General features: G+C 42.7%; 1 pseudogene; it reads left to right on the forward strand.

The window, feature by feature from the left end:
• LOC125507368 overlaps positions 1 to 22,868 on the forward strand; it is a 97,421-nt pseudogene extending 74,553 nt beyond the window's left edge.
• The last annotated feature ends 126 nt before the right edge of the window (positions 22,869 to 22,994 follow it).

Raw genomic sequence — 22,994 nt, forward strand, 5'->3', positions numbered from 1 at the left:
AGTACACTTGTACTCCCTCACTAACAAAACCAATTTTGAATTATAAGGCCAATCATGTACTTGGTTTCACCAACTGGTGAGGAGAAAGAGAAACAGAGCATGAAGAGGAAGAAGAAGAAGAATAAACAGTGCCAAGGCGATCTTGCTGAAGCCGGAGGCCTCAGTCGAGGCCATTCAAGGGCTCCGGCAATGACTACCTTAGATGTGAGACGATCCTCCAGGGAGCCCTTCCACTTTTGCTGTCTCACTTAATTAATTAGGAGTAGTTAAGTACCACTAATTTATTACTTCCTAATTTTCCTGTTGGAGTTAAACAAATCTTTAGTAGGACCCTATGCTGAATCATGTACGTGTGTATGTTTGTCTATGGAGGTGAATCATGTGGTGGAGCAGGGAGGGAATATTATTAGTGTCATGACATAATAGTGCTATTGTTTTGCATGTCAATTTATTGCCATTGGTTCAATGAGGCAATGTTTTGCGTTTTGTCCATCATGAATTTGATGCTACTGGTTGAGTAATATGCTAATGTCTTCCTATCCTTTCTCACTAAGCTAATGAAGGTTTCACCTTGTTCCTACTTGTGCAAACATGGATCATGTTGTGCCAATCATACATTAAATGGAACTACACAAGATAATACAATGAACTGTATCCTAGCCAGTGCTTTAACTCTGCTGGAAGTTCTTGATAATCTTTCGATATAATCTCAGCACTGGTAAACAAGAATGATTTCAACCATACATTTGAAGTGCACAAAAATATATACTATTGTGTGATTCCAGTGAGTGCTTTATCATCTCTTATGGGACTACATGAATAATCTTTTTTTCTCAGGTTGGTACGGGCCTAAGGCCTTCATCCATATTAGTTTGCTGTCATCTCTATTTGTATCGTGCTACTGTCATGAGAAACTCCTTTATCTTTGCACATTAAAGTTTTGCAACCTATGATAAATGGCAATGCTTTGAGTGTTGAGTTGAGCTAATTGGCACTGATTAAATAAACTAATACCTCTCTTTAAGCAAGACTACTATGTTGCTAACTTTACCCATTAAGATAATGAGGGTGTTTCTATTTGTTAGTGTATGTTTCATAAACTATTCCCACTATTACAGTAATCTCACTCTCTCAATATATGTGCCAACAGGGATGCTCGATTTTGGTAGAACTGCACAAAAACTTTGGGTGCTTCATTGCCTCAACAGCTTCCGTCCTTTCCTATCAGTCGCTAAACGCCGCATGCGTTCTTCCTTTGCTGTCAGTCGCTTGGCTTATCTCGGCTTCGAGTCAAAGGAAATAGTAATTGATATGCTACCTCACACAGGTTGGTACTGGTCTTTATCCTGATTATTGTGCCTGTCATATGTATTGGTAATTTGGTATTGTGCTACTGTTTGCCGATTTCATAAAGGAGTAATTTGGAGCCTGAACTTGCAGGCAAATCATTACATTGGGTGTTTTCAGTAGAACTGCACAAAATGATCAGATGGAAAGGTACTCATGCTGCTGCTATGTACTCCAAAGTTCACTCAGACAAGCATCGATGTTGACAAGAAGTGCCTATATTCATTCGAGTATCAACCGGCGTCAACCAATTTTCAAACTCCAAGTGTTCGGAGAGTGAACGCCAAAAATATTGCTTGGTGCATAGCCTAGAAAAATGCAGTCCAGTCTTTGGTCCCAACTTGTGCCTTTTGGTTATCGGCACATATGGTAGCGAACTATATGGCATGGAGTCTAAAGATTCCAGACAAGTTGGTTGACGCGTATATTCATTTGGCACTTAATCAGTCTGCACGCCAAGGATGCTCCATTTCAGTTGAACTGCACAAAAAATTTGGGTGGTTCATTTTCTCAACTGCTTCCTTTCTCGTCTTCAATGTAGAATTTTGGCGAGATATAGGACCAAGATGACCCAGTAAACTGGTTGGATGAAAGTAGTGGCCAAGTTGCTCAAACCTCCTTGGGCACGAGGCCACTATTTGAGGATAAACCTACAAGCAAAGTTCAGATTGTCTGTGCTGCCTCTTATGTACTCGAAAGTTTACTCGTACAAGAACTAATTTTAGCAAGAAGTACCTCCGATTGAACACCATTTACCAGTCTGTACCCTAGGTAATTAAAGTTCGTCCATGGATCATATTGGCTGTGATCTCAATCATTTGGATGCATAAACATACTGAACATGTGTATATCCGAATCTTTTGAGTTGTTGATTGTGAATGTTGGCTATGGATATGAACGTGTCCTGTGAACTTGGGTTTGATATGAATTTTTACCTTTTCTGTTGTACTTGTGTGTGAACTTGTTAGTATGCCTACTGTGGGGTATAAAACGCAGGTCTCTTATAAAAGTAATGCTCTGTCCGATTTATGTTTTCCCTTCTAACCACATTATATATATTTATATTATTACTATTATCGTATATTTATAGAGACTTATATATGCATTATAAAAACATCCCAACTTATAAAAGTAAATGTTTAACGGAAGTTGGCAAGGAAAATCCTGGTTGTTTTTGACTCACAGGCAAGGAAAATCCTGGTGATTGCGTACAAAAGCTTGCGAAGATTTTAAGGACCAATTTAATAATAACGCGCTCATTTTTATTTTGAGCAATAACTCGCTAATTTCTTAATTATATATATATATATATATAATGTGCCTCTCCGGTTTATTCTTTGATATTAATTGCTCCTTCTAACATAACATTATACTCCCTCCGTCCGAAAATACTTGTCATCAAAATGGACAAAAAGGGATGTATCTAAAACTAAAAAACATCTAGATACATCCCTTTTATCCATTTTGATGACAAGTATTTCCGGACGGAGGGAGTATATATAACGAGCCCACCTAATACGTGTATTTCAAGGAAGTGCAAATGGGCTGGGATTTCTTAGAAAATATAAATGGGCCTGATTGACGTGAAATTATTTGTTCACCCAGCCCAGCAAATGGACTGTACATTCTAGAAAACATGGGTTAAATATATGCCACATTTTTGCAGGCCGACATGTGGGCCGATAGGTCAAAGCCTACGCAGGGCGTTGTCAAGTTGGTCAACAAATGATTGTGTCATCCACAGCCATTGGATTTATATCCAACAGCCGGCATGCACCTTCAATCTCTCGTCTTCTTCCTCCAGCGTCGCCGGGACCGCCTGGTCCGGCCTTCGGCGGCTAGCGGCTCTGCTTAGCACGCATCGCTGCGAAGCACTACCCCACCGCCGACCAGGCTATCCCTCCACCCCTCGACACCTCATGTTATTCTCCACAGACTAAAGCCGCACACCGCAACAGAACCGGTTATAACCCTTCTCCTCCTCTCAATCTGCGACTCCACTGCCGCGTTTTCCCATCTCCGAGTCGTTCCCGTCCGGGGCCTCGCCGTTGTCCACCGCCTCACTGCGTTCGGTGTGGCGTGGTCAATAAACGGGAGTCATCGAAAGAGGACTTTACGTGCAGAGCCTGACGGCTGGGACCCACGAGGTCCATGGTCGCACGCAAGGAAAGTTCCTCCTTCTTAAGCTAAAAAAATATTTCCTCCACCTGACAGCTGGGACCCACCGGCTGTATCTTCGCACGGAAGGAAGTGCCTCCTTGTTTTGCGAAAAAATTATTCATCCCATTGACAGCTGGGACCCGTCAGATTTGGTGATTGACTTGTGGGCCTACTAAGCGAACGTGTACACACGACTTTGTCAACTTAATCAACAAATGATTCTAGCAGATGGACCGTTGGATGTTAATCCAATAGCCGTGCTCCTTCTTCAACCTCATTTCTTGCTCCTGTCTCTCGTGGGTGGCACCGTGGTTGTGCTGCCGCGCACCCGAACGAGTGAAGTTTCCCACTCCTCTCCATTTGCGACTCCACTACAGCTTAATAAATAGTAACTTCTTCGGTTTTAGCCCGGTTTTCTGTAGATTAACCAGGCAATTCTCTTCTTCTTAATTAATCGACGAGGCAATTCTTTTGCCTCCATTTCGAAAAAAATAGTAACGTCTAACTGAGCCAGTTAGTTAGATGCGTACACTTGGTATAGTAGGATCTTTATTTAGTTTGATGCATACAGTTGTTCTTTTTTGGTAGCCCTTTTGTAATGATGGCTGATGTTTGGTTTGGAAGAGAGAGCTGCGTCTTCACTCTTCTGGCCTGCTTACTACTTCTGTTGCACCCCCAACCCTGGTTGCTGTTGCTGCTGTTTTCAATGTACAATCAGTAGTATATTTCGTTTGTTGGTTGAATAAATGTGTTGTTAGAACGACAAACACAATGTTTTGGAAGTCGTTGCACGGTTCGATCCTTTAGTGCCCCGTATCGTACGTAGCGCATACTATTTATCGTACGGAACACATTTTTTTTAAAACTCGGAACACATTTTCCACTTGTTGATAACATGCAGCCTACTGATGAAGGCCCAATAGAGAAGCCCATAATTAACTGGAAGGGAGGCTCTCACATGAATCCAGCCCAGGTACATGCTCATGGTCCCCTAAACATAAATAAATAAATAAACCTAAATGCTCATGCACCAGTTCTTTTGGAAAATAGGTAGCCCAGTATTTCTTTTTGAAGAATACCCAAGCTAGGCCTATTTATTTTCTCCGAATTACTGGGCTGCAAATCTTTCAGGACGAGGAGGGATGCATTCCGGCCTGGCTTAATAGTATGGTCAATGTCTGTTAAAAGTAATATCAAAAGGGGTTGAAAATTCCAAAAAAATTATAGCAAATGGGATATAAGTTTCTTTTTTTGTTTTTGTTCTTCACTGATATCTTATACGTATTACATTGGATTTAACATGACATAGTACTAATTTATTTTTAAATTTGTTTTAGTATGGCTATTAATTTTTGGGTTAAGAATATTTCGTTCCCCAGCAAAAATTTGCGAATTTTCAAAATTTCCCACATATTTAGTTAATTTTTTGACCCTGGTACTAACCAGAAAATGGCCAGCAATTCTAAAAATGGAAAATGGGCTGCAGTAAATTCCATATGAATTAGAAAATGAGTAAAAATTATAAAAATAATAGCAAATTGGCTGTATACGCCACATATTTCGAGGCTAACTTGTTTATGCAAGGCTTTGTCAGTGAACACACGATTCTAGCAGTAGTTAGTGTTGGATGTCCATCCAATGGCGGACGTGCTTCTTCAATCTCTGATCTTCCTGCTCCTGCCGCCTAAACTAGCACCGGCGGGACTGCCTGCTCCCTCCTCTTGTGGCCCGCTGTGATGCCGCGCAGGCTTCCCCGGCCCACCCTACTCCCTCCGCTGGCCTGGCCGCACGCAATCAACTGCCTCCTTATTACGCGAAAAAAATGATTCCTCCCACTGACATTTGGGGCGCACCGGTTGGGAGGCTGACCTGTGGGCCTACTAAGTTGACGCGTACGCAGGGCTTTTCAACTTAGTCAACAAACGATTCTAGCAGCAGTAACCATTGGATTTGAATCGAACGGTCCTGCTGCTTCTTCAATGGCTGCGCTTCTTGCACTAGCTGCCCAAACCAGCGCCGGGGAGACCGCCTGCTCCTGCCTCCAGTGGCCGGATGTGTTGCCGATGAGGCCTCATCGCCCCCTACTACTCCCACCGCTAGCTAGGCCCTGCGGCGACGACAGCCTCACACTGCAGCCGAACTAGTGAACCCTCGTACTCCTATCCACGTGGGCATCCACTGCCGCGTCTTCCTAGGCCTCGCCGTCGTCCACCGCCTTGGTGCTCTCGGCGCGGCGTGGTCAACGTGGTCAAGGACATTCCATCGGAAGAGTACTGTACATGGAGAGGCTGACAGCTGGGTCCACGGCCACAACCCAGTTTTTTTGTGATTTGTCAAGTAAGTCGCTTTGTCAGGCCTGTTGGGCTGCAAATCTTTCAAGAAGAGGAGAGCTTTCATTCGGCTGGCCGAGAAAAATAGCCCATCAGTAATGAGAAATGGGCTGTACATTTTTAAAACACATCAAACCGGCAATTAGTTTCAAATATCTTTTTTTCATTTCGAGATTTGAAATTACATTAATTTTTATGCGTGGAGAATTTGTTGGATTTTATATTGATATACATTTATTTTTAAAATCAGTTTGAATGTGAGTTGAAATTTCGGGATTAAAAACAGTTCGGACCGCACCGAAATATGCAAAATTTCGTATAATTTTTTAACCGTGGCCACAATATGGGCTGTAATGCTAACAAAAAGAATATGGGCTCCAAAAAAACCTTAATAATTAGCAAATTGGCTGTAAATTATTAGAAATAATGGCAGATGGGTTGTATGCTATTTTCCACAGATTTGAGGCTTTCCTAAAAAAAGGTTAACGCACAAGCAGTGACTGTTGGATGGCCATCCAACGGCCGTCGTGCTTCTTCAATCTCTGCTCTTCCTGCTCCAGCCGCTCAAGCAGGCGCCAGCGGGACTACCTGCTCCCTCCTCCCCGTGGCCGGCTCTGCTGCCGCGCAGGCCTCACCGCCCCACCGTACTCCCATCGCTGGCCTAGCCATCCCTCTACTCACCCACACCTGCTGTTATTCTCTGGCGATGGCAGACGAACCAGTAAACCCTCGTACAGTCGTACTCCCCTCCGCGTGGGAAACAACTGCTGAGTCTTCCCTACCTCCGTGTTGTTCCCTTCCTAGGCCTCGCCGTCATCCACCGTCCTCGTGCTCTCGGCACGGCCTGGTCAACGTGGTCAACGACCGACATGCATCTGAAGTGGACTTTGCGTGGAGAGGCCGGCAGCTGGGTCCACGGCCGCACGCAAGGAAATGCCTCCTTATTACGCGCAAAATAATGATTCGTCCACCTGACATCAGGGACCCACCAAAAGGGCCTCTGTATTTCATGAAGAAAATGTTACCGCCGCTGACAGCTCGGACCCACCAGCTATATCTTCGCACGCAAGGAAGTGCCTTCTTATTACGCACAAAAAAATGAATACTCCCCCTGTTAGCTGGGACCCAGTATAGTGGCAGGCTGACTTGTGGGCCTACTAAGTTGACGGGGACGGAGGGCTTTGTCAACTTAGTCAATATGCACGATTCTAGCTCCAGTGACCGTACGATGTCCATCCAACGACCATAGTGCTTCTTCAACCTCTGGTCTTCTTGCTCCAGCCGCCCAAACCAGCGCCGGTTGTGCCTCGTGCTCCTGCCTCCTGTGGCTGGCTGCGATGCGGCGGAGGCCTCATCGCCCCCTACTACTCCCACCGCTGGCCAGGCCATCCCTCTACTCACCCACACCCCATGTTATTCTGCGGCGACAGCAGCCTCACATCGCAGCGAACCAGTGAACTCTCGTACTCCTCTACACGTGGGCATCCACTCCCGCGTCTTCCCCAGCTCCGTGTCGTCCCCTTCCTAGGCCTCGCCGTCGTCCACCGCCCTGGTGCTCTCGGCGCGGCGTGGTCAACGTGGTCAAGGAACGGCTTTCATCGGAAGTGGACTGTACGTGGAGAGGCTGACAGCTGGGTCCACGGCCGCAGCAAGGAAGTGCCTCCTTATTACGTGCAAAATAATTACTCCTCCACCTGATAGCGGGGACCCACCGGACAGGCCACCGTATTTTGCCCCCTGACTGTTGGGACCCACCAGCTACATCTTCGCATGCAATGAAGTGCCTGACAGTCGGGACCCACCTGGTCGAAGCATACGTAGCGTTGTCATTCTGGTCGCGAACGTGTACGTACATATATACTGGTGGATGTAGAGGCGCGCACGTGTCGTAGTAGAGGCGGCCAGGGTGCAAGAAAGAAAATACGGCCACGTATGTGTACATACGGGCGGGGTCTCGAACGCCTACTCGCGCATACGTACGGCCAGGGCTCGTGTACATGGCTGGGGCAGAACAGAGAAGCATCATCGTTGTCATGTTCATGGGGAGGCAACGGAATGTGTCATGTTCATGGGGAGGCAACGGAATGCGTCGTGTTCATCGGGAGGGCTTGGACGGAACAGGCGATGGAAACGACGCCTGGTGTACCGCAGAACGGAGGAAACGGCCTTGTGTTCGACCGGCCACGTTCGAAACGGGATCCTGTTCATCTGGAGGGGTCTGGTGTACCGCAAAACGGAGGAAACGGACCTCCTACGGTCAAAACGGGGGTCCTGTTCATCGGGAAGGGTGTGGCGTACCGCAAAACAGAAGAAACGGACTTGTGTTGGAGTGCTACGGTCGAAACGGGGGTCTTGTTCATCAGGAGGGGTGTGGCGTACCGCAAAACGGGACTCCACGGGATACTGTTCATCTCCACCGTCGACCCCCTCCAGCCTCCATGAGCTACTGTTCATCCACCATCGACCTCCTCCAGCCTCCACCTGCGACTGTTCATCCATGGGCTCCTGTTCATCCAGCCTCCACCGCGCGCTACTCCACCGGCTACTGTACAACCAGCCCTCTCCACGGGCTCCTGTTCAACCACCCCTCCACGGGCTACTGTTCATCCTGTCCTCCACCGTCTACTATTCATCCTGCCCTCCACGGGGTGGTCCTGTTCATCCAGCCCTCCACGGGGTCCTGTTCATCCAGCCCCAACCGGCTCGATCGATCGGGGTCCTGTTCATCCATAGGCAACACCATGGGGTCCTGTTCATCCACCCCCACCGGGAACTGTTCATCCAACCCCCCCCCCAACGCCCACTGTTCATCCAGAGGCAGCATCGATCGGCTTCAGTTAGCAGCAGTAGTGAAGGAATCGCTCGATCGTGTTCAGTTAACAGCCATCGATCGTTCGCTCGGGTTCAGTAACGCGGAGCCTGCAGTGCAATCGCTCGGGTTCAGTTAGAGCCAACGCCTCTCACACACGCGCGTTGCTACCTCTTGAGCTTGTGTTGGATTTCCCCGAAGAGGAAGGGATGATGCAGCAGAGTAGCGTAAGTATTTCCCTCAGTTTTTGAGAACAAAGGTATCAATCCAGTAGGAGGCCACGCTCAAGTCCCTCGTACCAGCAAAACGATAGCTACTCGCAACCAACGCGATTAGGGGTTGTCAATCCCTTCACGGTCACTTACGAGAGTGAGATATGATAGATATAATATTTTTTGGTATTTTTGGTATAGAGATGCAAAGTGAAAAGTAAAAGGAAAAGTAAAAAGCAAAGCAAGATTAAAGTGATGGAGATTGATATGATAAGAATAGACCCGGGGGCCATAGGTTTCACTAGTGGCTTCTCTCAAGAGCATAAGTATTCTATGGTGGGTGAACAAATTACTGTTGAGCAATTGACAGAATTGAGCATAGTTATGAGAATATCTAGGCATGATCATGTATATAGGCATCACGTCCGTGACAAGTAGACCGAAACGATTCTGCATCTACTACTATTACTCCACTCATCGACCGCTATCCAGCATGCATCTAGAGTATTAAGTTAAAAACAGAGCAACGCTTTAAGCAAGATGACATGATGTAGAGAGATAAATTCATGCAATATGAAATAAACCCCATCTTGTTATCCTCGATGGCAACGATGCAATACGTGCCTTGCTGCCCCTTCTGTCACTGGGAAAGGACACCGCAAGATCAAACCCTAAGCACTTCTCCCATGGCAAGAACTACCAATATAGTTGGCCAAACCAAACGGATAATTCGAAGAGACTTGCAAAGATAACCAATCATACATAAAAGAATTCAGAGAAGATTCAAATATTATTCATAGATAGACTTGATCATAAACCCACAATTCATTGGTCTCAACAAACACACCGCAAAAAGAAGAAGATTACATCGAATAGATCTCCATGAGAGAGGGGGAGAACTTTGTATTGAGATCCAAAAAGAGAGAAGAAGCCATCTAGCTACTAACTATGGACCCGGAGGTCTGAGGTAAACTACTCACACTTCATCGGAGAGGCTATGATGATGTAGAAGCCCTCCGTGATGACGGCCCTCTCCGGCGGAGCTCCGGAACATGCCCCAAGATGGGATCTCGTGGATACAGAAAGTTGCGGCGGTGGAATTAGGTTTTTGCTCCTCTTCTGGTCGTTTGGGGGTATGCAGGTATATATAGGAGGAAGGAGTACGTCGGTGGAGCACCGAGGGGCCCACAAGGCAGGGGGCGCACCCTAGGGGGGGCGCCCCCACCCTCGTGACCGCCTCTTTGACTCATTGGAGTAGGGTCCAAGTCTCCTGGATCACGTTCGGTGAGAAAATCACGTTCCCGAAGGTTTTATTCCGTTTGGACTCCGTTTGATATTCTGTTTCTCCGAAATACTGAAATAGGCAAAAAAACAGCAATTCTAGGCTGGGCTCCGGTTAATTGGTTAGTCCCAAAAATAATATAAAAGTGGAAAATAAAGCCCAATATAGTCCAAAACAGTAGATAATATAGCATGGAGCAGTCAAAAATTATAGATACGTTGGAGACGTATCAGGCATCCCCAAGCTTAATTCCTGCTCGTCCTCGAGTAGGTAAATGATAAAAAGAGAATTTTTGATGCGGAGTGCTACTTGGCATAATTTCAATGCAAATCTTCTTAATTGTGATATGAATATTCAGATTCGAAAGATTCAAGACAAAAGTTTATACTGAAATAAAAATAATAATACTTCAAGCATACTAACAAAGCAATTATGTCTTCTCAAAATATCATGGCCAAAGAAAGTTTTCCCTACAAAATCATATAGTCTGGCTATGCTCTATCTTCACCACACAAAGTATTTAAATCATGCACAACCCCGATGACAAGCCAAGCAATTGTTTCATACTCTAACTTTTTCGAAACTTTTTCAATCTTCACGCAATACATGAGCGTGAGCCATGGATATAACACTATAGGTGGAATAGAATGGTGGTTGTGGAGAAGACAAAAAGGAGAAGATAGTCTCACATCAACTAGACATATCAACGGGCTATGGAGATGCCCATCAATAGATATCAATGGAGTGAGTAGGGATTGCCATGCAACGGATGCACTAGAGCTATAAGTATATGAAAGCTCAAAAAGAAACTAAGTGGGTGTGCATCCAACTTGCTTGCTCATGAAGACCTAGGGCAATTTGAGGAAGCCCATCATTGGAATATACAAGCCAAGTTCTATATTGAAAGATTTCCACTAGTATATGAAAGTGATAACATGAGAGACTCTCTACTATGAAGATCATGGTGCTGCTTTGAAGCACAAGTGTGGTAAAAGGATAGTAACATTGTCCGTTCTCTCTTTTTCTCTCATTTTTTTATTTATATTTTTTATTTGGGCCTTTTCTCTTTTTTATGGCCTCTTTTCTTTCTCTTTTATTTGGGCTTCTTTGGCCTCTTTTATTTATTTTTCATCCGGAGTCTCATCCCGACTTATGGGGGAATCATAGTCTCCATCATTCTTTCCTCGCTTGGGACAATGCTCTAAAAATGATGATCATCACACTTTTATTTTTCTCACAACTCAACAATTACAACTCGATACTTAGAACAAAATATGACTCTATATGAATGCCTCCGGCAGAGTACCGGCATATGCAATATGACAATGATGAATGTGTCATGATAAAAGGAATGGTGGAAAGTTGCATGGCAATATATCTCGGAATGGCTATGGAAATGCCATAATAGGTAGGTATGGTGGCTGTTTTGAGGAATGTATATGGTGGGTGTATGATACCAGCGAAAGGTGCGCGGTATTAGAGAGGCTAGCTAAGGTGGAAGGGTGAGAGTGCGTACAATCCATGGACTCAACATTAGTCATAAAGAACTCATATACTTATTGCAAAAATATAGAAGTTATCAAAGCAAAGTATTACGCGCATGCTCCTAGGGGGATAGATTGGTAGGAAAAGACCATCGCTCGTCCCCGACCGCCACTCATAAGGAAGACAATCAATAAATAAATCATGCTCCAACTTCATCACATAACGGTTCACCATACGAGCATGCTACGGGAATCACAAACTTTAACACAATCAAAATTCACAACTACTCAACTAGCATGACTCTAATATTATCACCTCCATATCTCAAAACAATTATCATGCTTCAATCTTTTCTTAGTATTCAACACAATCAAAAGAAAGTTTCACAAATCTTGAATACCAAGCATATTATTATTAAGCAAATTACCATGGTATTAAGAGACTCTCAAAATAATTTAAGTGAAGCATGAGAGATCAATAGTTTCTTTAAAACAAATCCACCACCGTGCTCTAAAAAATCTAAGTGAAGCACATAGAGCAAAAGTATAATGCTCAAAAGATATAAGTGAAGCACATAGAGCAAAACTACTTAGCTCAAAAAGATATAAGTGAAGCACATAGAGCATAACTACATAGCTCAAAAGATATAAGTGAAGCACATAGAGTATTCTATCAATTTTTAATTCATGTATGGCTCTCTCAAAAGGTGTGTACAGCAAGGATGATTGTGGCATACTAAAACACAAATACAAAAATAATACAAGACGCTCCAAGCAAAACACATATCATGTTGGTGAATAAAAATATAGCTCCAAGTAAATTACCGATGGAAGTGGACGAAAGAGGGGATGCCTTCCGGGGCATCCGCAAGCTTTGACTTTTTGGTGTACTTGGATTATCTTGGGGGTGCCATGGGAATCCCCAAGCTTAGGCTCTTGCCACTCCTTGTTCCATAATCCATCAAAAGAATTCACCCAAAACTTGAAAACTTCACAACACAAAACTCAATAGAAATCTCGTGAGCTCCGATAGAGAAAGAAAACAAAAGACCAATTCAAGGTACTGTAATGAACTCATTATTTATTTATTTTGGTTTTAAACCTACTGTATTCCAACTTACCTATGGATTATAAACTATTTTACTAGCCATAGATTCATCAAAATAAGCAAACAACACACGAAAAACAGAATCTGTCAAAAACAGAACAGTCTGTAGTAATCTGTAACTAACGCAAACTTCTGGAACCCGAAAAATTCTAAACTAAATTGCTGGACGTGAGGAATTTATCTATTAATCATCTTCAAAAATAATTAACTAAATATCACTTTCCAAATAAAAATGACAGCAGTTCTCGTGAGCGCTAAAGTTTCTGTTTTTTACAGCAAGTTCAACAAGACTTTCCCCAAGTCTTCCCAACGGTTCTACTTGGCTCAAACACTAATTAAACACAAAAAACACAACAAAAACATAGGCTAAATAATTGATTTATTACTAAACAGGAGCAAAAAGCAAGGAATAAAAATAAAATTGGGTTGCCTCCCAACAAGCGCTATCGTTTAACGCCCCTAGCTAGGCATAAAAGCGAGGATAGATCTAGGTATTGTCATCTTTAGTAGGCAATCCATAAGTGGCTCTCATAATAGTTTCATATGACAATTTTATTTTATTTCTAGGAAAGTGTTCCATTCCCTTTTTTAATGTAAATTGAAATCTAATATTCCCTTCCTTCATATCAATAATCGCACCAACCGTTCTAAGGAAAGGTCTACCAAGAATAATAGGGCAAGAAGGATTGCAATCTATATCAAGAACAATGAAATCTACTGGCACATAATTCCTATTTTCAACAATAAGAACATCATTAATTCTTCCCATAGGTTTATTAATAGTGGAATCCGCAAGATGCAAGTTTAGAGAGCAATCATCAAAATCGCAGAAATCTAGCAAATCACACAAAGTTTTGGGGATAGTGGAGACACTAGCACCCAAATCACACAAAGCATAAAACTCATGATCTTTAATTTTAATTTTAATAGTTGGTTCCCACTCATCATGGAGTTTTCTAGGGATAGAAACTTTCAACTCAAGTTTTTCTTCATAAGATTGCATCAAGGCATCAACAATATGTTCGGTGAAGGCTTTCTTTTGACTATAAGCATGTGGAGAATTTAGCACGGATTGCAACAAGGAAATACAATCAATTAAAGAGCAACTTTCATAATTAAATTCCTTGAAATCCAATATAGTGGGTTTAGCAACATCTAGATTATTATCTCTTTCAATCCCACTTTCATCAATTTCATCATAAAGATCTAAATACTCTGAATTTTTAGAACGCCTTCTAAGTAAAGGAAGATCATATTCAGTTTATCAAGATTCATATTGAAAAACAAAGATTTAATAGGAGACACATCAATAACTTTTAGATCTTCATCTTGATTTTCATAGGAATTGGAAGAACACGCTTTAATAAAGGCATCTTTGGAAGCACGCATCCTAGCGGTTCTTTCCTTGCACTCATCAATGGAAATTCTCATGGCTTTGAGAGACTCATTGATATCATGCTTAGGGGGAATAGATCTAAGCTTTAAATAATCAATCTCAAGAGAAATTCTATCAACGTTCCTAGCCAAATCATCAACTTTAAGCAATTTCTCTTCAAGCAAAGCATTAAAATTCTTTTGTGAACTCATAAACTCTTTAACACTATTCTCAAATTCAGAGGCCATCTTATTATAATTTCCATAAGATTTGTTGTAGGAATTCCCATAATTATTAGAAGGACTACTAGGATATGGCCTAGGATTAAAATTCCCTCTATAAGCATTGTTACCAACATTATTCCTACCAACAAAATTTACATCCATAGATTCATTGTTATTCTCAATCAAAGTAGACAAAGACATATCATTAGGATCAGAAGAAACACTCTTAGTAGCAAATAATTTCATAAGTTCATCCATCTTTCCACTCAAAACATTGATTACTTCTATCGCATGCACTTTTTATTAGAAGATCTTTCAGTATGCCATTGAGAATAATTAACCATAATATTATCTAGGAGTTTAGTAGCATCTCCTAAAGTGATTTTCATAAAAGTGCCTCCTGTGGCCGAATCTAAAAGATTTCTAGAAGCAAAATTCAATCCGGCATAAAAAAATTGTATTATCATCCACAGATTCAAACCATGAGTAGGGCAATTACGTATCATTAATTTCATCCTCTCCCAAGCTTGTGCAACATGTTCATGATCAAGTTGCTTAAAGATCATAATATCGTTTCTAAGAGAGATGATCTTAGCGGGAGGGAAATACTTAGAGATAAAAGCATCTTTGCACTTGTTCCAAGAATCAATACTATTTTTAGGCAAAGACGAAAACCAAGCTTTAGCACGATCTCTAAGAGAAAAAGGAAATAGCTTCAATTTAACAACATCATTATCGACATCTTTTTTTCTTTTGCATATCACATAAATCAACGAAGCTATTCGGATGAGTAGCGGCATCTTCACTAGGAAGGCCGGCGAATTGATCTTTCAACAAAGCAGTATTGATTTCACAAGACTCAGTATTGGCAAGAGGAGCAATCGGAGTGCTAAGGAAATCATTATTATTGGTATTGGTGAAGTCACACAATTTGGTAGTATCTTGAGCCATCGCGAAAAACAAGCAATCCAACACATGAGCAAACAAAAGGCAAGCGGGCAAAAAGAGGCAAATAGAGAGGGAGGATAGAGAGAGAGAGGGCGAATAAAACGGCAAGGGTGAAGTGGGGGAGAGGAAAACGAGAGGCAAATGGAAAATAATGTAGTGCGAGAGATAGGGATTGTGATGGGTACTTGGTATGTTGAATTTTTGCGTAGACTCCTCGGCAACGGCGCCAGAAATCCTTCTTGCTACCTATTGAGCTTGCGTTGGATTTCCCCGAAGAGGAAGGGATGATGCAGCAGAGTAGCGTAAGTATTTCCCTTAGTTTTGAGAACCGAGGTATCAATCCAGTAGAAGGCCACGCTCAAGTCCCTCGTACCTGCACAAAACGATAGCTACTCGCAACCAACGCGGTTAAGGGTTGTCAATCCCTCCATGGTCACTTATGAGAGTGAGATCTGATAGATATAATATTTTTTGGTATTTTTGGTATAGAGATGCAAAGTGAAAAGTAAAAGGCAAAGTAAAAAGCAAAGCAAGATTAAAGTGATGGAGATTGATATGGTAAGAATAGACCCCGGGGCCATAGGTTTCACTAGTGGCTTCTCTCAAGAGCATAAGTATTCTACGGTGGGTGAACAAATTACTGTTGAGCAATTGACAAAATTGAGCATAGTTATGAGAATATCTAGGCATGATCATGTATATAGGCATCACGTCCGTGACAAGTAGACCGAAACGATTCTGCATCTACTACTATTACTCCACTCATCGACCGCTATCCAGCATGCATCTAGAGTATTAAGTTAAAAACAGACACTACTAGGAAAAGGCCTACTAATGGCGCACCAGTTTTGCCTACTAATGGCGCATCACTGGTGCGCCATTAGTATCACGCCACTAGTATTTATTACTAATGGCGCACCACGCCATTAGTGGCGCACCACCCAGTGCGCCATTAGTATATAACACCATGCGCCATTAGTATGCCTCCCAGGGCCATATTTAACCATGTGCTTTGGCACACTAATGGCGCACTGCGGATGGATGCGCCATTAGTATACTTGGCATACTAATGGCGCACTCTGTAGTGATGCGCCATTAGTATGAATATTAGGTTTTATTTTTTTACTTTTCTGATTTTTGCACAGCTTACAAAATATATTATTTGACTGAAGACAATAGCACACAACAATAGCAGATTCATCGAATACAATAGAAGATTAGTCTCTGAATACAATTCATCATATTAGTCTCCGAATTCAAAAGACCGAACAAAGATAAAACATTACAAGTCTCGAGACCGCGAGTATCGAGTTTGTCGGAAGTAATACTAATCCTAAGAAGTCCTACTAATCATCATCATACAACTTCTACTCGTTATTCATAACAAGTCATACGATCATCATCTTGATAGTCATCGAACCAACCCTACTTCATTGTTCTTAGCACATGATCATCAGTATTAGGCAGGACCTAAATACCCTATTTAAGCTAAAATAGCATAAAACAATATAGGCCCTGACTCTCCATTATGGAGAATGGAGAACATCCTGTCTCCAATTCTTGCGCTTCGCTTCCTTTTGCTTCTAAGAAGCTCCTTACGACTGTCCATACATTTTTTCCATCCTTTGATTTTCATGTCTCCACTTCTTTTAGAAATCTCGTATGGACAGTTGAGATTCGTAGGACGACCTGGCTGTATGTTCAAAACATTAACACTACCTTTCTAATACATCATATGAGGCACACAATTCTCTGGGATTATCTGTTGAAAAACATAGTAATAACTTCATAGTTAGCAATGATGTACTAGTTTTAGAAGTATGCAAAAGATGCATGGATGTCGTAATAGTAAAAATGTTACCAGGGTATCTCCATGGTAGTTACCGTAGTTGAACACATGCACTAGTGGCACGTATTTAGCATAATGTTGAGGAGTTTGATTGTGGATAGTGTAATTCTCAATGTCAGTACAAAATCCGACCAGATGATTTTTCTCCTTGTAAGTTGTTAATTCGGAGCCATCGGTGTAGTGGGTTTTGTCTACCATCTCCCGCACATTCTTTGAACAATAAAAATAAGCTGTCAATGGAAATAAGCTGTCAACTATTTTGAAATAAACAATATAATTAGCTAATAACTATGTTTGAGAAACTCACATAGCGGTAGAACTGGAGGCGTATCAACAAGGACCCAAATGTCCATATTGTCTTGGTTGATGTCAGGATTACCAAGATCCATGGTGATAAGCATACCCTCATCAAAACCATACATCTTGCAAAATGCTTCCCAATTTTTGCAACCAAAATGGGTTACGCTCTCAGAATTATATAGATTTACTTCAAAGTCCACATCATGATGAGTCCTTAGGTGAATTTTTTTTGTTTCAGAAATTTCATGGTCTTCAAAATCCATCCTCTCCAAGACATAGCGTCTTGCATGGCATGGGATAAGCTATACTCGAATTGTAAAAGATAAAAATTACATGTTGAAATAGTTGAAGTAATTCTTAATTATGAAAATAACACTTGTCGTCGTTATGTACCGTTTCAACTTCGAAGGTCTCCTCGAGCTTAATGTTGAAGCGTCGATCATCGTCCAGGTGAGGCATGTCGCACAGACCTCGATTGTCGTGGCACCAGTCGCACTCCGCCGGGAGACTTTCATCGTCCGATGATGATGATGACATATCCTATGTTCATAATTCAAAACTACATCATTTAGGGTTTGTCGACACCGAGGCATCCTAAAAGCTAAGCTTTTATCATTTAGGGTTTGTCGACGCTAAGGCACCCTAAAAGCCTAATCTTTCATCATTTAGGTTCTTATCGACACCGAGGCACCCTAAAAGCCAAGGTTTTATCATTTAGGGTTTGTCGACGTCGAGGCACCCTAAAAGCCTAAGCTTTCATCATTTAGGTTTTGTCGACGCCGATGCATGCATTAGTCGCAAGTACCCCATATGTCCTATTTTTAGCAAAGTCATGCTAAAATTCACGGAAAATTTCGGCATGGCCTTTGCTAAAAATAGGACATATGGAGTACCCGAATTTGCCGGAACAGAAGTTAATCGACATTCCAGCAAACTCAAGGGCCTCTCGGGGTACCTGCAAATTCATCACGACACAATGGTCGGAGACAAAACCCAGCAAACTAGCAAGATGATCATCATCTTTAAAAGTCATTACTTGTCAAATACAGAAGAAGGAACAATTTATTTGTGACATAGTTGGCCCATACAGAAGAAGCAACACCCTGCCCTAGCCTAAAAACAAGTGAAGTTTCACCCATATAAGAACAACTTTATAAAAACGGAGAAGTTGCTATGTTTTTTCTACTGCTAGGAAAAACATCACTCACTGGAAATGAAAATCTCAGTACCAGCATTTTGAACTTTGAAATGAAATACAGTAGTAGTATTAGTAGTATATGGAGTAGTATCTTGTCTAGTAGTAGTATTAGTTGTATATGGAGTAGCAAGTTTTGCCTCAGAGACCGCAAAAGCTATGTTTTTTCTCAATTCAGATAGCTAAGTGGAAAACCACGTCAAGTCCTGTTTTAATACTCTATTTCTCAATGCATGCAATTGGTTTCATCTGGACTACATCATAGAACCACCAATAAAGGACACTGAAAAAATATATAGAGATGCCTACGGTTCCTATCCTTGAGTAGCATGATTAGAGATGAGTAGATCTCCTAAAGGTGTCATAAGCACCTGCTGTTACTCTTGGAAGCAATGCAAACATGTAAAAGTTATTACTGTTGACAATACTACTCAAATATCCAACTATCAGGCCACAAGGCATGATAATCCATCTAATCTAATGAAATCTGAACTCAACTTGATCATGGTTCGTGCCCTCAGACACATCAGCACCTCAAGAATGCCATGACAAAAATGAAAAGGACCAAGACAATCACCATACAAGTGAAGAGAGAACTCGGGGTCTCTTTGACCAAAATGAAAAGGACCAATACAATGAAAAGGACCAGTGAGATGAAAAAACTAAGGTAAGGGGGGACATCAAAACGCAGAAGTGCATAACACAAGCTCACTGACATAGACACACATAACAGCCGCACAACAGCATAGACATTAAACATGTGCAGAGATCACAATCAACAGAGGCATAACAGTAGAAATTATAGGTGTAGATTGCTCTGTTCAACAAACTTCCTATCAGTCCAACAATGTTTCTGAATCTAAACTTTTTCAGTTAACAGAACCTAAACCTGACAATGTTTAGTTAACAGAAAGGGGGGAAGGGGAACCGGTGCAGCTCACCGAGAGGAAGATGATGGTGAGCTCGTGCGGGGATCGACGGTGAGGCCACGGTGGCCGGAGGTGGAAGAAGGCGCAGACGCCCTAGACGGTGGAGGCATCGGTGTTGTAGAGGTGCCGGAGACCTTGCCCTGCGAGACAGAGAAGGGGCCGTTAGCCCCGGCGCAGGGGGGGGCAAGGGGAGGAGGAGGAGGAGGAAGGGGAGGAGGAGGGTGGTCGGGGGGCGTACAGTGCTGCGTCGCTGCTCGGTGCCGACGGCGAGAAGGAAGGCGAAGACGTTGAGGGTCGGGGCGGCGGGGGTGGGGGCGCGAGGGCGGTGGGAGCGGCGGGGGTGGGGGCGCGGGGGCACGTGGGCGGCGGGGTGGAGTCCGGCGGGGGTCGGGGCGGCGGCGTCGTGGGTCTGGCGAGGGAGAGAGGGACGAAAGTGGATCTCTGGCAAGGGAGAGGGAGGACTTAGCTATAGGGGGAAGCTTACTAATGGCGCACCACCCGTCGGTGCGCCATTAGAAATCTTTTTTTAGATAGCAATGGCGCACCCACCGCCGGTGCGCCAGTAGAAATCTTTTTTTAGGTAGCAATGGCGCACCACCAGGCCGGTGCGCCATTATTATATTTTTTTTTAATAAATGAATATGAATATGAAACAGTAATATTTTTTTATAAAAACAGTAATAATTGTTGTTTAACAACAATTGTAGTCTACAATTTTTTATAATTATTTTTTAGAAAATGAATATGAATATGAAACAGTAATAATTTTTTATAAAAACAGTAATAAATTTTTAAAAAATATCATTAAATTTGTTATTTGAAAATATCATCGGCGGCGGCGGTGGAGCGGGGGAAGGTGTGGTGGAGGGTGCGGTGGGTCGTCGGCGGAGGTGGAGCGGGGGAGGGTGCGGGGGGTCGGCGGCGGCGGCAGAGCGGGGGGAGGGTGCGAGGGGGGTGCTTGGCGGCGAGGGGGATAGCTATCGAGAGGGAGGGGGATCGAGATCAAGTGTCCTCATGAATATTCAATATTTTTTCATATGGAATATGAAAAAATATCATCAAATTTGAAAAAGTATTCATGAATTCAAAAAGTGCCCATGAAATTTAAAAATATTCATGATATCAAAAAGTAAAAAAAAGTGCCCATTACTAGTTTAAACTAGTAATGGCGCACTATGCAGCGGTGCGCCATTAGTAGTTTTGCAAAAAAGTAAAAAAATACAGTAGTGGCGCACTCTACGGCTGGTGCGCCATTAGTATGTTTGGAAAAATGAAAAACAAACATTTTTTTACTAGTGGCGCACCGTGTGCCTGGTGCGCCATTAGTGTCTTCCACACTAATGGCGCACCAACAGATGGTGCGCCATTAGTATATAGTAATGGCGCACCACATGTCTGGTGCGCCATTAGTGTCATTTCCATCTATAGCCCCTTTCCTAGTAGTGAGAGTAACGCTTTAAGTAAGATGACATGATGTAGAGAGATAAATTCATGCAATATGAAATAAACCCCATCTTGTTATCCTTGATGGCAACGATGCAATACGTGCCTTGCTGCCCCTTCTGTCACTGGGAAAGGACACCGCAAGATCAAACCCAAAGCTAAGCACTTCTCCCATGGCAAGAACTACCAATCTAGTTGGCCAAACCAAACGGATAATTCGAAGAGACTTGCAAATATAACCAATCACACATAAAAGAATTCAGAGAAGATTCAAATATTATTCATAGATAGACTTGATCATAAACCCACAATTCATAGGTCTCAACAAACACACCACAAAAAGAAGAAGATTACGTCGAATAGATCTCCGCGAGAGAGGGGGAGAACTTTGTATTGAGATCCAAAAAGAGAGAAGAAGCCATCTAGCTACTAACTATGGACCCGAAGGTCTGAGGTAAACTACTCACACTTCATCGGAGAGGCTATGATGATGTAGAAGCCCTCCGTGATGACGGCCCTCTCCGGCGGAGCTCCGGAACAGGCCCCAAGATGGGATCTCATGGATACAGAAAGTTGCGGCGGTGGAATTAGGTTTTTTGCTCCTCTTCTGATCGTTTGGGGGTACGTAGGTATATATAGGAGGAAGGAGTACGTCAGTGGAGCACCGAGGGGCCCACGAGGCAGGGGGGCACGCCATAGGGGGGCGCCCCCCACCGTCGTGACCGCCTCTTTGAATCCTTGGAGTAGGGTTCAAGTCTCCTGGATCACGTTCAGTGAGAAAATAATTTTCCCAAAGGTTTTATTCCGTTTGGACTCCGTTTGATATTCTGTTTCTCCGAAATACTGAAATAGGCAAAAAACAGCAATTCTGGGCTGGGCCTCTGGTTAATAGGTTAGTCCCAAAAATAATTGTGCTTGTTTATGTTGATGATATTATTGTTGCTAGCTCAAGTTCAGATGCCACCACTTGCTTGCTTAAGGATCTAAAGGTGGAGTTTGCTATCAATGACTTGGGAGATCTTCACTATTTTCTTGGTATAGATGTTAAACAGGTGAAGGATGGTATACTTCTGACTGAATAAAAATACACTGTTGATATACTCAGGAGAGTAGGTTTGGAAAAGTGTAAGCCTGTAAGTACACCCATCTCAACTTTAGGGAAGCTCACAGTTGATAGTGGGGTAGCACCTGGACCAGAGGATGCAACAAATTACAGAAGTGTTATAGGTGCATTACAGTATCTGACTCTCACACGTCTTGATATTTCTTATTCTGTGAACAAGGTATGTCAGTATTTACATGCACCTAGTACCACTCATTGGACAACAGTTAAAAGAATTGTGAGAATCTTAAGTTCTCAAAGGGACTTGGACTTCAAATTACCAAGTCTCCATCTACACTTGTTACTGCTTATTCAGATGCAGATTGGGCTGGGTGTGCTGATGATAGAAGGTACACGGGTGGTTTTGTTGTATTCCTAGGAACAAATCTTGTGTCATGGAGTGCAAGAAAACATGCTACTGTCTCGAGGTCTAGTACTGAGGCTGAGTATAAGGCTCTAGCAAATGCTACAGCTGAAGTAATGTGGATTCAAACGTTGCTGTGTGAGCTTGGGATTAAAACTCCACGAGCTGCAAGGTAATGGTGTGATAATATTGGTGCAACCTATCTTTCAGCTAATCCTGTTTTTCATGCACGAACGAAGCATATTGAAGTTGATTTTCACTTTGTTCGAGAAAGAGTATCTCAAGGACTTCTTGACATAAGATTTATTCCAACTGGTGATCAGCTGGCTGATGGCTTTACAAAGCCTCTCACGATGAGAAAAATGGATGGCTTCAAGTACAATCTCAACCTTGGTAAGTTTCCATAGAGGTTCGATTGAAGGGGGGTGTTAGACAACATGATAGATAGAGTTGTAGTTTAAACTCATATATCTCCTTCTATCTGTATTTCTCTCTATTCAAACTATCTCCCTCGATCTCCTGTAATCCAGACG

This window comes from Triticum urartu, chromosome 5, assembly GCF_003073215.2.
Source record: "Triticum urartu cultivar G1812 chromosome 5, Tu2.1, whole genome shotgun sequence".
NCBI lineage: Eukaryota > Viridiplantae > Streptophyta > Magnoliopsida > Poales > Poaceae > Triticum > Triticum urartu.